Here is a 15230-nt window from a genome sequence, read left to right on the forward strand (position 1 = left end):
CTACAGAAATGCTGCCTTTCCGCCTGGTGGACACAGAGGATTTTCGAGACCTTATGTCCGTCGCAGTGCCCCAGTACCAGATGCCCAGTCGGCACTACTTCTCAAAGAAAGGTGTGCCTGCGCTCCACCAGCATGTCGCACACAACATCACCGCTTCTTTGAGAAACTCTGTGTGTGACAGGGTGCATTTCACCACAGACACTTGGACGAGTAGGCATGGACAGGGGCGTTACATGTCGCTGACTGGGCGCTGGGTAACTATGGTGACAGCAGGACAAGGGGCTGCTGTCCAAGTCTTGCCGTCCCCACGAGTTGTGCGTCAATCCTCTTTTTGTCAAAGTTCCTCCACTGCTTCTGCCTCCTCAACCTCCTCTCGGTCTTCCACCTGCACCCAAAGCCTGTCTGGTCGTGCCACAAGCTTTCTAACTGCGCAGAAGGGATCCTGCACACCTCCTTACTATGCTGGCAGTAGGGCTCAACGTCATCAGGCGGTTTTTACTTTGAAATGTCTGGGAAATGTGAGTCACACAGCTGAGGAGTTGTGGTCAGCTCTGGAGAACCAATTTCATGAATGGTTGTCTCCACTGGACCTGAAACCAGGGAAGGCCGTGTGCGACAATGCTGCAAACCTGGGTGCGGCCCTTCGCCGGGGCAATGTCACACACGTGCCTTGTATGGCTCACGTGTTGAACCTGGTTGTCCAGCAATTTTTAGCCCACTATCCCAGACTAGATGGCCTTCTGCAGAGGGCACGGTCGCTGTTTGCTCACTTCCGCCGTTCGCATCCCGCAGCTCAGCGACTTACATCTCTACAGAAGTCGTTGGGCCTGCCACTTCACCGGCTAAAATGCGATGTGCCTACCCGGTGGAATTCAACTCTGCACATGTTGCAGCGACTGTGGCAGCACCGACAAGCCCTGGTGCAATACGTTCTGACGTATAGCCTGGGCCAACGAGATCCAGAGGTGGGGCAAATCACGCTGGAGGAGTGGTCTCAGATCAGGGACCTATGCACCCTTCTGCACAGTTTTGAAATGGCGACGAAGAAGTTTAGTGCTGACGATGCCATTATCAGCATGACTATTCCGGTGATTTACATGCTGGAGCACATGTTAAACAGAATTCGGAGTCAGGTGGTGGCACAAGAGGAGGTGGAGGAAGTAGAGGAGGAGGAGTTGTATGCGGAAGGGCTAACATCTGCAAGGTCCAGACGGTCGGCAGCACCAAGGCGGCAGGCATGTGAGGGTGGGGGAGATGGTTTTACCAGGGCGCATGATAGCAGCCAAACTAGTGAGGAAGGTGCAGGAGCCCAGGAAGAAGTGGAGGACGAACTGATGGAAGACTCATCAGATGAGGGAGACCTTGATCACATTTCTGTTGTGCGAGGTTGGGGGCAGAGGACAGAGGAAGGAAGCATGATTGTTACATCGCCACCAACACAACAGGGACTTGGTGCTCCTGGATGCGCAACACACATGAGTGCCTTCTTGCTGCACTACCTGCAACATGACCCTCGAATTGTGAGAATTAGAAATAATCCTGACTACTGGGTTGCCACACTGTTAGATCCCCGGTACAAAAGTAAATTTGCAGAAATTATTCCTGCCATAGAAAGGGATGCACGCATGCAGGAGTATCAGCAGAGACTGTTGCAGAATCTTACATGTGCTTTTCCACAAAACACCAGTGGTGCACGTAGTGAATCTCACAGTTCCAACTTGCCAACCGTGGGACCGTCAAGTGTTCAGCACTCAAACCGTAACAGAACCACAGTATCTGCTGGTAACATCAATTTTGCGGAATCATTTCACCACTTTTTTAGCCCATCCTTTCCAAGGCCACAGGAGACAAGAAGTCTGACACATAGTCAACGCCTAGAGATGATGGTACAGGAGTATCTCCAAGTAAACATTGAAGCCATGACTGTGTCACTGGACCCTTGCTCTTTTTGGGCTTCCAATCTGGATAAATGGCCGGAGCTAGCCACTTACGCCTTGGAGATCTTGTCATGCCCCGCAGCCAGCGTTCTGTCTGAACGTGTGTTCAGCGCTGTTGGTGGTGTGCTGACAGATAAGCGCACGCGGCTCTCCACTGATAATGTAGACAGACTCACGTTCATAAAGATGAACAAATCATGGATCCGAAATGACTTTTCTACCCCTGTGTCATCCTGGGGAGAGTAAAAGCTTGATGATTGGTTAAAATCACCCTACCAACCGTTTTAAGCTTTCAAATTACTAATCATGTTTATCTGTATCTTGGCTGGAAAATAATTTGGGCTTTGTAGCAGTGTGCAGCACTGATTCTATTAGGCCATCTATAATAAGCTCCACCAGATTTAAAATTACTAATCATGTTTATCTGTATCTTGACTGGAAAATAATTTGGGCTTTGTAGCAGTGTGCAGCACTGATCCTATTAGGCCATCTATACTAAGCTCCACCAGATTTAAAATTAATAATAATTTTTAGCTGCATCTAGCCCGGAAAATAATTTTGGGGCTCCGAGATGCGCAAGACACATAAGTGCCTTCTTGCTGCACTACCTGCAACATGACCCTCATATTGTCAGAATTCGAAGTAATCATGACTACTGGGTTGCCACACTCTTAGATCCCCTAAACTTTTCGATCAACCTTTTCATTTTAATAAAGACCGAAAAAAATGGTCATTTTTGAAATTATAAGCATTAGCAGGTTATTAGAAACACATGAGTGCCTTCTTGCTGCACTACCTGCAACATGACCCTCGAATTGTGAGAATTAGAAATAATCCTGACTACTGGGTTGCCACACTGTTAGATCCCCGGTACAAAAGTAAATTTGCAGAAATTATTCCTGCCATAGAAAGGGATGCACGCATGCAGGAGTATCAGCAGAGACTGTTGCAGAATCTTACATGTGCTTTTCCACAAAATACCAGTGGTGCACGTAGTGAATCTCACAGTTCCAACTTGCCAACCGTGGGACCGTCAAGTGTTCAGCACTCAAACCGTAACAGAACCACAATATCTGCTAGTAACATCAATTTTGCGGAATCATTTCACCACTTTTTTAGCCCATCCTTTGCAAGGCCACAGGAGACAAGAAGTCTGACACATAGTCAACGCCTAGAGATGATGGTACAGGAGTATCTCCAAGTAAACATTGAAGCCATGACTGTGTCACTGGTAGAGATGAGCGGTGTTCGACTAGAACTGTTCGCCAATCTCAAATTCGAGCTGTTTTGGGTGGTGTTCGAGTTGTTCGACGAACCCGAACGATTTGCAAAAAATTCGGCTGTTCGAGGTTATGTTCGATAACTGTTCGTGCACCAAAAGCTTGTCCTGCATGTCTGGCGCTATTTAGAGCACCAATCATGCAGGGATTGTCTGCCACTCACTGTAATGCCACAGCCATGTTGGTTGTGGCATTACAGTGATTGCCCAAATCGATGGGAACAGTGCTCACAGTGAAACATGAAAAGCCGGCAATTCATCAGCGGCATACACCGGTACCCGACAATTTAGAACCGAAAGAATAGAGCTTCACACATAGATTAGATAGATAGAAACATGTCAGTCACACATATAAGAAGCACAGTGACAGTGTTGCTTACTGTACTTGTCATTTAGTGTAAAGGATTTATCAAAAAAAATAATAGTGTTTTCATGCACCGTCTCTTTAAAAAACCGGCCGGCAATTCAGCATCTGTACCCGACAATTTAGAATAGAAGGAATAGAGAATCACACATAGATTAGATAGATAGAAACATGTCAGCCACATATATACGAAGTACAGTGACAGTGTTGCTTACTGTACTTGTCATTTAGTGTAAAGGATTTATTAAAAAATATAATAGTGTTTTCGTGCACCGTCTCTTTAAAAAAGCCGGCCGGCAATTCAGCATCTGTACCCGACAATTTATAACAGAAAGAATAGAGAATCACACATAGATTAGGTAGATAGAAACATGTCAGTCACATATATATGAAGTACTGTGACAGTGTTGCTTACTGTACTTGTCATTTACTGCAAAGGATTTATTAAAAAAAATAATAGTGTTTTCATGCACCGTCTCTTTAAAAAAGCCGGCCGGCAATTCAGCATCTGTACCCGACAATTTATAACAGACAGAATAGAGCTTCACACATAGATTAGATAGATAGAAACATGTCAGTCACATGTATAATAAGTACAGTGACAGTGTTGGTTACTGTACTTGTCATTTAGTATTAAAATAAATGATTTATTATTAAAAAAAATTGGCGTGGGGTTCCCCGTAATTTTAGTCTCTAGCGGAGGTTAAGCAGACAGCTGGGGCAGATGTTTGAAGCCTGGGAAGGGGGTAATACCCACGGAGCTTCCCAGGCTACTAATATCAGCCCCCAGCTGAATACCTAGCCTTTACTAGCTATTAAAATGGAGGACCCCCCCAAAAAAAATGACGTGGGGTCCCCCCTAATTTAATAGCTAGCAAAGGCTAGGCAGACAGCTGGGGGCTGATATTAATAGCCCAGGAAGGGTGCCATGAATATTGGCCCCCTCCCAGGCTAGAAACACCAGCCGTCAGCCGCCCCAGAAATGGCGCATCCATAGGATGCGCCAATTCTGGCACTTAGCCTCGCTCTTCCACGCTGCACTGGTGCGGTGGCAGGGGGTAATAGGGTTGGGGTTGATGTCAGCTTATAATGCCAGCTGACATCAAGCCCAGGTTAGTAATGGAGAGGCGTCTATAAGACACCCCCATTACTAACCCCATAGTCAAAGTTAAAAGAAAACACAAACACCCAGAATAAAGTCCTTTAATTGAAATAAAGACACAATCCTTTATTGTTCTAAATTAAACCATACTTACCATCACGCCCATTCCAGCTGAAGCCAACGCTCTCCTGCAATAAAAGAAAAATAATAAAGCAACCTCATCCTTACCTTTCCATGGTTCCCAGGACAGCTTCAGCTCTGCTACATCGAGATGACAGGCTGGACCGCAGCAGAAAGCTGCCATCCAGCCTGTCATCCCGCAGACACTGAAAAGCGCAGGCATGCTTGCGCTCCTCAGTGTCTCTCTGTGACGGCATCCAGATGAGCCGAGGTCATGTCCAATGAACTCAGCTCACCTCATGCACGTCACTGACAGCGTGGGAAAATTCTCACGCTGAAGCGCTGAGTGCAGGAGAATTTTCCCACGCTGTCAGTGACGTGCATGAGGTCAGCTGAGTTCATTGGACATGAATGAGCTCACCTCATGCACGTCACTGACAGTGCATGAGGTGAGCTCATTCATGTCCAATGAACTCAGCTGACCTCATGTACGTCACTGACAGCGTGGAAGAATTTTCACGCTGAAGTGCTGAGTGCTGGAGAATTCTCCCACGCTGTCAGTGACGTGCATGAGGTGCGCCGAGTTCATTGGACATGAGCTTGTCTCATCTTTATGCCGTCACAGCGAGACACTGAGGAGCGCAAGCATGCCTGCGCTTCTGAGTGTCCGCGGGATGACAGGCTGGATGGCAGCGTTCTGCTGCGGTCCAGCCTGTCATCTCGATGTAGCAGAGCTGAAGCTGTCGTGGGAACCATGGAAAGGTAAGGATGAGGTTGCTTAATTATTTTACTTTTATTGCAGAAGACATTGGCTTCAGCTGGAATGGGCGTGACGGTAAGTATGGTTTAATTTAGAACAATAAAGAATTGTGTGTTTATTTCAATTAAAGGACTTTATTCTGGGTGTTGTGTTTTTTTAAATACTTTACTAGAAATTCATGGTGGTCATGTCTAATATTGGCGTGACCCCATGAATTTCGGGCTTAGGGCCAGCTGATAATGCCAAGCTGGCCTTAACCCCTTTATTACCCAGTGAGCCACCGCACCAGGGCCCTGGATGAGTTGGGTACAGCGCCAGAAGATGGCGCTTCTATGAACGCGCCATTTTCCGGGGCGGCTGCGGACTGCAATTTGCAGCGGGTGGGGCCCAGAAAGCTTGGGCCTCCCTGCGCTGCGGATTCCAGCTCCCAGCTGCCTAGTTGTACCTGGCTGGGCACAAAAATAGGGCGAAGCCCCACGCATTTTTTTTTTAAATTATTTCATGAAATTCATGGAATAATTAAGAAAAAAAGGGCTTCCCTATATTGTTGTGTCCAACCAGGTACAAATAGGCAGCTTGTGGTTGGGGGCAGCTCGTCCCTGCCTGCTGTACCTGGCTGGACACAAATAATGAAAAAAAAATTGATGTGGGGCTTTGCCCTATATTTGGGTCCAGTCAGGTACAGCAGGCAGGAACGGGCTGCTCCCAACCACCAGCTGCCTATTTGTACCTAGCCAGACACAACAATATAGGGAAGCCCTTTTTTTCTTAATTATTCCATGAATTTCATGAATTAAAAAAAAAAATACGTGGAGCTTCACCCTATTTTTGTGTCCAGCCAGGTACAACTAGGCAGCTGGGAGCTGGAATCTGCAGCGCAGGGAGGCCCAAGCTTTCTGGGCCCCACCCGCTGCAAATTGCATTCCGCAGCCGCCCCGGAAAATGGCGCGTTCATAGAAGCGCCATCTTCTGGCGCTGTACCCAACTCATCCAGGGCCCTGGTGCGGTGGCTCACTGGGTAATAAAGGGGTTAAGGCCAGCTTGGCATTATCAGCTGGCCCTAAGCCCGAAATTCATGGGGTCACGCCAATATTAGACATGACCACCATGAATTTCTAGTAAAGTATTTTAAAAAAACACAAACACCCAGAAAAAAGTCCTTTAATTGAAATAAACACACAATTCTTTATTGTTCTAAATTAAACCATACTTACCGCCACGCCCATTCCAGCTGAAGCCAATGATCTCCTGCAATAAAAGTAAAATAATAAAGCAACATCATCCTTACCTTTCCATGGCTCCCACGACAGCTTCAGCTCTGCTACATCGAGATGACAGGCTGGACCGCAGCAGAAAGCTGCCATCCAGCCTGTCATCCCGCAGACACTGAGAAGCGCAGGCATGCTTGCGCTACTCAGTGTCTGGCTGTGACGGCATCCAGATGAGCCGAGGTCATGTCCAATGAACTCGGCTCACCTCATGCACGTCACTGACAGCGTGGGAAAATTCTCACGCTGAAGCGCTGAGTGCAGGAGAATTTTCCCACGCTGTCAGTGACGTACATGAGGTGAGCCGAGTTCATTGTCGGCTCATCTGGATGCCGTCACAGTCAGACACTGAGGAGCGCAAGCATGCCTGCGCTTCTCAGTGTCTGCGGGATGACAGGCTGGATGGCAGCGTTCTGCTGCGGTCCAGCCTGTCATCTCGATGTAGCAGAGCTGAAGCTGTCCTGGGAACCATGGAAAGGTAAGGATGATGTTGCTTTATTATTTTTCTTTTATTGCAGGAGATCGTTGGCTTCAGCTGGAATGGGCGTGACGGTAAGTATGGTTTAATTTAGAACAATAAAGAATTGTGTCTTTATTTCAATTAAAGGACTTTATTCTGGGTGTTTGTGTTTTTTTTTTTAACTTTGACTATGGGGTTAGTAATGGGGGTGTCTTATAGACTCCTCTCCATTACTAACCTGGGCTTGATGTCAGCTGGCATTATAAGCTGACATCAACCCCAACCCTATTACACCCTGCCACCGCTACAGGGCAGCGTGGAAGAGCGAGGCTAAGTGCCAGAATTGGCGCATCCTATGGATGCGCCATTTCTGGGGCGGCTGACGGCTGGTGTTTCTAGCCTGGGAGGGGGCCAATATTCATGGCTCCCTTCCTGGGCTATTAATATCAGCCTCCAGCTGTCTGCCTAGCCTTTGCTAGCTATTAAATTAGGGGGGACCCCACGTCATTTTTTGGGGGGGGTCCTCCATTTTAATAGCTAGTAAAGGCTAGGTATTCAGCTGGGGGCTGATGTTAGTAGCCTGGGAAGCTCCGTGGGTATTACCCCCTTCCCAGGCTTCAAACATCTGCCCCAGCTGTCTGCTTAACCTCCGCTAGAGACTAAAATTACGGGGAACCCCACGCCAATTTTTTTTAATAATAAATCCTTTATTTTAATACTAAATGACAAGTACAGTAACCAACACTGTCACTGTACTAATTATATATGTGACTGACATGTTTCTATCTATCTAATCTATGTGTGAAGCTCTATTCTGTCTGTTATAAATTGTCGGTTACAGATGCTGAATTGCCGGCCGGCTTTTTTAAAGAGATGGTGCATGAAAACACTATTATTTTTTTTAATAAATCCTTTGCAGTAAATGACAAGTACAGTAAGCAACACTGTCACAGTACTTCATATATATGTGACTGACATGTTTCTATCTATCTAATCTATGTGTGAAGCTCTATTCTGTCTGTTATAAATTGTCGGGTACCGCTGCTGAATTGCCGGCCGGCTTTTTTAAAGAGACGGTGCACGAAAACACTATTATATTTTTTAATAAATCCTTTACACTAAATGACAAGTACAGTAAGCAACACTGTCACTGTACTTATTATATATGTGACTGACATGTTTCTATCTATCTAATCTATGTGTGATGCTCTATTCCTTCATGTCTAAATTGTCGGGTACCGGTGTATGCCGCTGATGAATTGCCGGCCGGCTTTTTTAAAAAAAAGCGTCTTCTGAGCAGTTTGTCAGCTTTTGGACACCTTTGAAGGTGTTTTCTATGTGATCCTATGTGTTTTTGTTTGCCTGCCATTGGTTTTAACGGTGTTCGACGGTGTTCTAAGGTGTTCGACGAACAGTTCGACGAACAGTTCCTCGAACATCCCGGTGTTTGACGAACCAAACCGAACCCGAACACTACGGGGGTGGCTCAACACTAGTCACTGGACCCTTCCTCTTTTTGGGCTTCCAATCTGGATAAATGGCCGGAGCTAGCCACTTACGCCTTGGAGATCTTGTCATGCCCCGCAGCCAGCGTTCTGTCTGAACGTGTGTTCAGCGTTGCTGGTGGTGTGCTGACAGATAAGCACACGCGGCTCTCCACTGATAATGTAGACAGACTCACGTTCATAAAGATGAACAAATCATGGATCCGAAACGACTTTTCTACCCCTGTGTCATCCTGGGGAGAGTAAAAGCTTGATGTTTGGTTAAAATCACCCTACCAACCGTTTTAAGCTTTCAAATTACTAATCATGTTTATCTGTATCTTGGCTGGAAAATAATTTGGGCTTTGTAGCAGTGTGCAGCACTGATTCTATTAGGCCATCTATAATAAGCTCCACCAGATTTAAAATTACTAATCATGTTTATCTGTATCTTGACTGGAAAATAATTTGGGCTTTGTAGCAGTGTGCAGCACTGATCCTATTAGGCCATCTATACTAAGCTCCACCAGATTTAAAATTAATAATAATTTTTAGCTGCATCTAGCCCGGAAAATAATTTTGGGGCTCCGAGATGCGCAAGACACATAAGTGCCTTCTTGCTCCACTGCCTGCATCATGACCCTCATATTGTCAGAATTCGAAGTAATCGTGACTACTGGGTTGCCACACTCTTAGATCCCCCAAACTTTTCGATCAACCTTTTCATTTTAATAAAGACCAAAAAATGGTCATTTTTGAAATTATAAGCATTAGCGGGTTATTAGAAACTGAAATCAAACAGTTTTCAACTCAAAACTTTATTCTAGGTGATGTTACATTTTCACATAGGACCCCTTGTTCGAAAGGAGCTTCTGAACTCTCTCGTCCATTGAATTTGTCAGGTTTTGGATGGTTTCTGCTTCAATTGTTTTGCATGAGGACAGAACACCCTCCCAGAGCTGTTGCTTAGATGTGAACTGCCTCCCGCCATCATAGACACTCCTTTTGATGATGCTCCAGAGGTTCTGAATGGGGTAGAGGACAGGGGAGCATGGGGGTCACACCATAAGTTTGTCCCCTTTTATGCCCATATCAGCCAGAGATGCAGATGTTTTATGTGCAGCATGAGATGGTGCATTGTCATGCAAAAAAATGATCTTGCTGTGAAATACACGGTTCTTCTTCTTGAACCATGGCAGGAAGTGCTGTTTGAGAAAATCCACATACATTATGGAGTTCATCTTTAGCGCCTTCAGGGATCCTAAAGGGGCCGACAATCTCTCTCCCCATGATTCTAGCCCAAAACATTACTCCACCTCCTCCTTGTTGGCGCTGTAGCCGTGTTTGCGTGGGGTGTCCATCAACCAGCCATCCTCCACTCCATCCATCTGGACCATCGAGCGCTGCACGGCTCTCATCCTTGAACAAAACAGTTTTGAAATCAGTCTTCATGTAATGTTTGGCCCACTGGAGCCGTTTCTGTTTGTGTGAAGTGGATAGAGGAGGTCGACAGGATGGCGTATGCACAGCTGCAAACCTCTGAAGGACCCTGCATCTTGTTGTTCGGGGGACGTTGGAGGCACCAGCAGCTTCAAAAACTTGTCTGCTGCTATGACAAGGCTTTTTTGCCGCTGCTCTTTTAACCTGACATAATTGCCTGTAGGAAAGAGTCCTCAATTTGCCCTTATCAGCACGCACACGTGTGTACTGTGAATCAGCTACATACTTCTTGATTGCCAAGACACTTCATCCTGATCATCGCACAATGTTGATTGTAGTCATGCCTTGACCTAAACACTCCACAATTTGTTGCTTCTCAGCAGCCGACACATCCTTTTTCTTTCCCATTTTGGCAGAAAATGTAGGCTGCTTAATAATGTGAGACAGCCTTCTTAAGTTGTCTTGCCTTTCATTGGACACACCTGCCAAACTAATTAGCACAGGTGTCTGCAATTGCTTACAGTGTTATAAAGAGCCCTGACACACATCACCATCAATGAGTTTAACTGACAAACAAACAAATTCTTCCCTTATCACTCCTAATCACTTTTTGCATAATAATTTGGAACACAGTGTACATGTGCTTTTCCACAAAACACCAGTGGTTCACGTAGTGAATCTTACAGTTCTAACTTGCCAACCGTGGTCTGTATGGAGTTGTTCAATAAAGGGCCCAAAATTAAGATAACATAGATGGGAGAGGTCTCTATGAATAGGAATTCCTAAGTATTTGATACCCTGTGAGGGCCAGGCAAAGGGAAAGTTGGACTGGATGGAATCCTATATGGATTTGGGGAGGGAGACATCGAGGGCCTCAGACTTCGCTGCATTGATTTTAAAATTTGACCATGTAACAAAGTGATCTATTTCAGCCATTACAGCATGGATGGATATATGTGATTGAGTGATATATACTAGGACATCATCAGCAAATAGAGAGCACTTGTACTCGGTGCCTCCCACCTCAATCCACCTAATATTGGGGTTATGGCGAATTGATGAGAGCAGGTGCTCCGTCACTAGGATGTATAAGAGAGGGGACAGAGGACATCCCTGCCTTGTCCCATTGGTGATTGTGAAAGGTGATGAAAATGTTCTGATGCACCCCCTGGGCCTTGGGACACCCGGAGCCGGACCCTTTTTGGTGGATGCTGGTGGTTGTAGTCTTCGTGGCGGCGACCCGGTTCCGTGGCTCAGGGTGGTCAAACCAGTGGCGGAACTATTTATGTGGTTTTGATGTTTAAATGTCCGACTACGCCACCCGTGGATTGCGGTCAGAGTGAATCGCCGCTGCAGGGCAGACCGCTGAGGCTGGTGTTGTGGGTGCAGCAGAGCGTAGCATAACTCCCCACGGAAGGAGTATAGCCTCAGGGCAGTGTATGCCGAGGATGGGGGTGATGGTGCAGGGCAGCAGCAGTAACGACACGGAGTCAGTGATGCAGTCCAGGGCCTTTACTCACAGTTCTTATTATCCAGACCACGTCTGCAGGTAACGGCTGCCCACGTCGTACTGTGCTCACCAGGTGAGGGGCTCAGACAACTCCCAGATAACTTTGGAGCGCTTCACAGGACCCCCTTTGTGTGTCCTTTGTCTGGCCTTTCTTACCAACCCTTCTGTCCGGCTGCCTCGGGCCTCCTCTTGGTAAATTTGGCGCCAGTTTTCCTGACCCTATGTGGTGCCTTCCTAGCGGGTGTAGCGAGGGGCTGCGCCACATAAAATGTCACAGCCTCCGGTTTCTAGCTGAGGGTCATTTCCTGCCTCCACTAGTTTCGGGGACCGGTCTCCCCCTTTGGCCTGACCCCTCCACGCAGGTGGATTCGGGCGTGCGGTGGCGACTCGCCCGTCCGCACCCCTGGGATCCCTTCATTCCTCGTTCCTGGAGCCTTCTCCGCTCCTCTTCCTTCCTTCTCCCACTTCCAGGCCTGGGCCTCTGTTACTAGGCCCGCCTCCGGAGCAGAGCTCATGCAGAGCCCCTGCTCCCTGCCACTTCTGCTCAGACTTCTCTGCACTGAACTAAGATGGTGCCCACCTTTTATACTCCCTTCTTAATGCACCCAGGAACTGCTTCCTCCCTGCTCCTGCACTACAGGGTTCCCCTTCCTCAGTGTTCCCTCCCCCCACTCCAGCCAGGGACAGGCACTGTCGTGCCCATCTCAGAGGCATATTGGTCGCCCTGCCCCACGGCAATGTGGTGTAATGCATGCAGGTGTCGGGTCCTGATCCACACTCCATCCTTACCTGAGAGTGAGATATCACACCTCTGGGTGAGGTGCAATACCTCTGTAGCAACCGAGCCCTCAGGGTGCTACAGTTCCATTTATCTTCAGCCTAGGTGACGTATTGTGATACAGGGCCGTGATTTTGGCTATAAAAGGGTCCCCTAGACCCCTACCCCAAGCTTTTTAAGAGAATCATATATGGCGTGCCAGAAGACTCTATGGAATGCTTTCTCAGCATCCAACGAGAGTATCTATTTACAAATTTTTAACTGCATCTAGCCCAGGAAATACTTTGTGCCTAGTAGCAGTGTCTGCTAGTCAGCGGATTATCCCGGCTGTTAAGCAAGCTACACCACCTGTAGTTTGAACACATAATTTTTTCAAAGGAAATGCTTCGGGACCACGGGATACTCAGTGAAGAGGATCAGGAGGCACCCCAAGGCATAGGGGCTCGGACTGGCACTAGGATGCCTTGCGGTGGACAGCCGAGCTCGATCCTTATAAAAGCTTTTTAACTGCAGCAGCTTTAGTGGACGCTACTGGAGCTGGAATTACGCGGCTGCTGGCATGAGACTTGCCCTCCAATAGATCCTTGTAAATGGATTTAAAGTGTATTCATTCAAATTAGAGAGACAATTTAAATTAAAAAGCTTAGAGCTGCCTCCACCACAGGGGGGCTCGCTCGACCCACCAGCGGACAGGCACCAGTATTGGGAGAGGGGGGCTGGCCGTCAGGGTTCACCGCGGCTCTGGCACAAACCCGGCGACACGGAGGTGGCACGGGCAGGAGCGGACTGAACGTGTCGGCTTCTCACTTTTTGGATTTTAGAAGGGCATGACATGCCTATATCTGTGTCTCCCCCTCCTTTTACTCCTCCACCTCTTTTCTTTTCGCATGACTATATGTACTTGTCACTTTTCCATGTGTTAGTTGTGTCTTCTGAGCAGTTTGTCAGCTTTTGGACACCTTTGAAGGTGTTTTCTATGTGTTTCTATGTGTTTTTGTTTGCCTGCCATTGGTTTTAACGGTGTTCGAAGGTGTTTGACGAACAGTTCGACGAACAGTTCGGCGAACACACGGGTGTTCGACGAACCGAACCGAACTCGAACACTACGGGGGTGGCTCAACACTAATAAAAAGGTGTCTCATTACCAAAGTGCCACTCGAAATATCTCATGATGGGTTAAACCAGTGAGCTGTCTCAAGACCTTGGAAACCTTATTGTTGCAAAATTTACTGATTGCATTGGGTAAAGAATAATTTTAAAATACTGAAGGTTCCAGTGAGCACTGTTTGAGCCATAATTCAGAAGTGGAAAGAACATAATTTTACCATAAACTGGCCACAACCAGGTGCTCCCAGGAAGATTTCAGATAGAAGAGTGAAAAGAATTATCAGAAGAGTTTTGCAGGAGCCAAGGACCAACTGTGGAGAGCTACAGAAAGACCTGAAATCAGCAGGTACAATTGTTTAAAAATAAAATAAGTTATGCACTCAACCTCCATTGTCTGTATGCACGCTCACCATGCAAGACTCTACTGATGAACAAAAAGCATGTTCAAGCGCGTTTAAAGTTTGTTCAACAACATTTAGATAAGCCTGTGAAATACTTGAAGAATATAGTCTGATAGTCTGGTCAGATGTGACCAAAATTTAAAGTTTTGGATGCCATAATACATACCATATTTGAAGGTCAAAAGGCACTGCATAGCACCCCCAAAACAACATACCAACAGTGAAGTTTGGAGGTGGGAAATATTAATGATGGTTATTAATTTTTACTCTCATCTCTCTACGGAGTATATTTGCTGACATGACATTTAGGTTATTCTAGTACATTTAACACTGGTGGATGTACACCATATGGACATCCATGAATGGACACAACAGGTGTTATGTGAAACATACTTATTGCTGCAGGACACTTAGGAAGGAGCTCATCACTCTTCACTTGTAACTCTCGCCAATCATGGTTCTCTACTATTTCCTGGACTTTGACATACGTAAATAGATAAGCAGCTGACAAGTTCTTCTGCAACCTACTGTAACTTGGACGGACACTCATGGACAAGCAGCTTAAAAAATGTCTACACAGGATCCAGAGAAAGATGGATGAATGAACCACAACCAATTTAATTAGCTAACCATTGGACTAATTCACATATTTTGTATTTTGCTCCTTTGAGGGGGTGGTCGAGGATTCCCATGCCCCTCTAAATCTATTTTATTGAATGTGATCATAAAATGTGTTATTTATGATATGACCATTAGATGGCAGCAATGTGTTTCAGTGAATACCAGTTTTATATAGATGTCCTGTTAGTTGTACACAGGGTAAACCAGTTTAGGCTGGCCTCAATGGGTGACAGATAGAGATTAAGGTCCCCAAATTTCTGTAACGGGATGAGGTGAAGAATTAGTGACACTCATCCATGACTTCTGTCCTGCCCCCCCGATAAACTGCTATGATTCTTTTTGATGACAATACAAATAAACCACTACATTTTTTAATCATCATGATATTTTCTTTAGAGCATCGCATCTGGTAACAAGTCCTGAATAAATAAATAAATAAATATAGACAGAAAATGTATATTTAACAGGCTGTCTTTCAGTATACAGCACTGGCAAACTTCATATAGTTAAAGGAAGGATGAATGGACAAATGTACCGAGACTTTCTTGATAAAAAAAAAACTGCTGCCACGTACCAGAATGATGAAGATGAAACAAGGG

The sequence above is a fragment of the Phyllobates terribilis genome, unplaced genomic scaffold (assembly GCF_046119375.1).
Source record: "Phyllobates terribilis strain yellow unplaced genomic scaffold, ASM4611937v1 Scaffold_5__5_contigs__length_657084704, whole genome shotgun sequence".
Lineage (NCBI taxonomy): Eukaryota > Metazoa > Chordata > Amphibia > Anura > Dendrobatidae > Phyllobates > Phyllobates terribilis.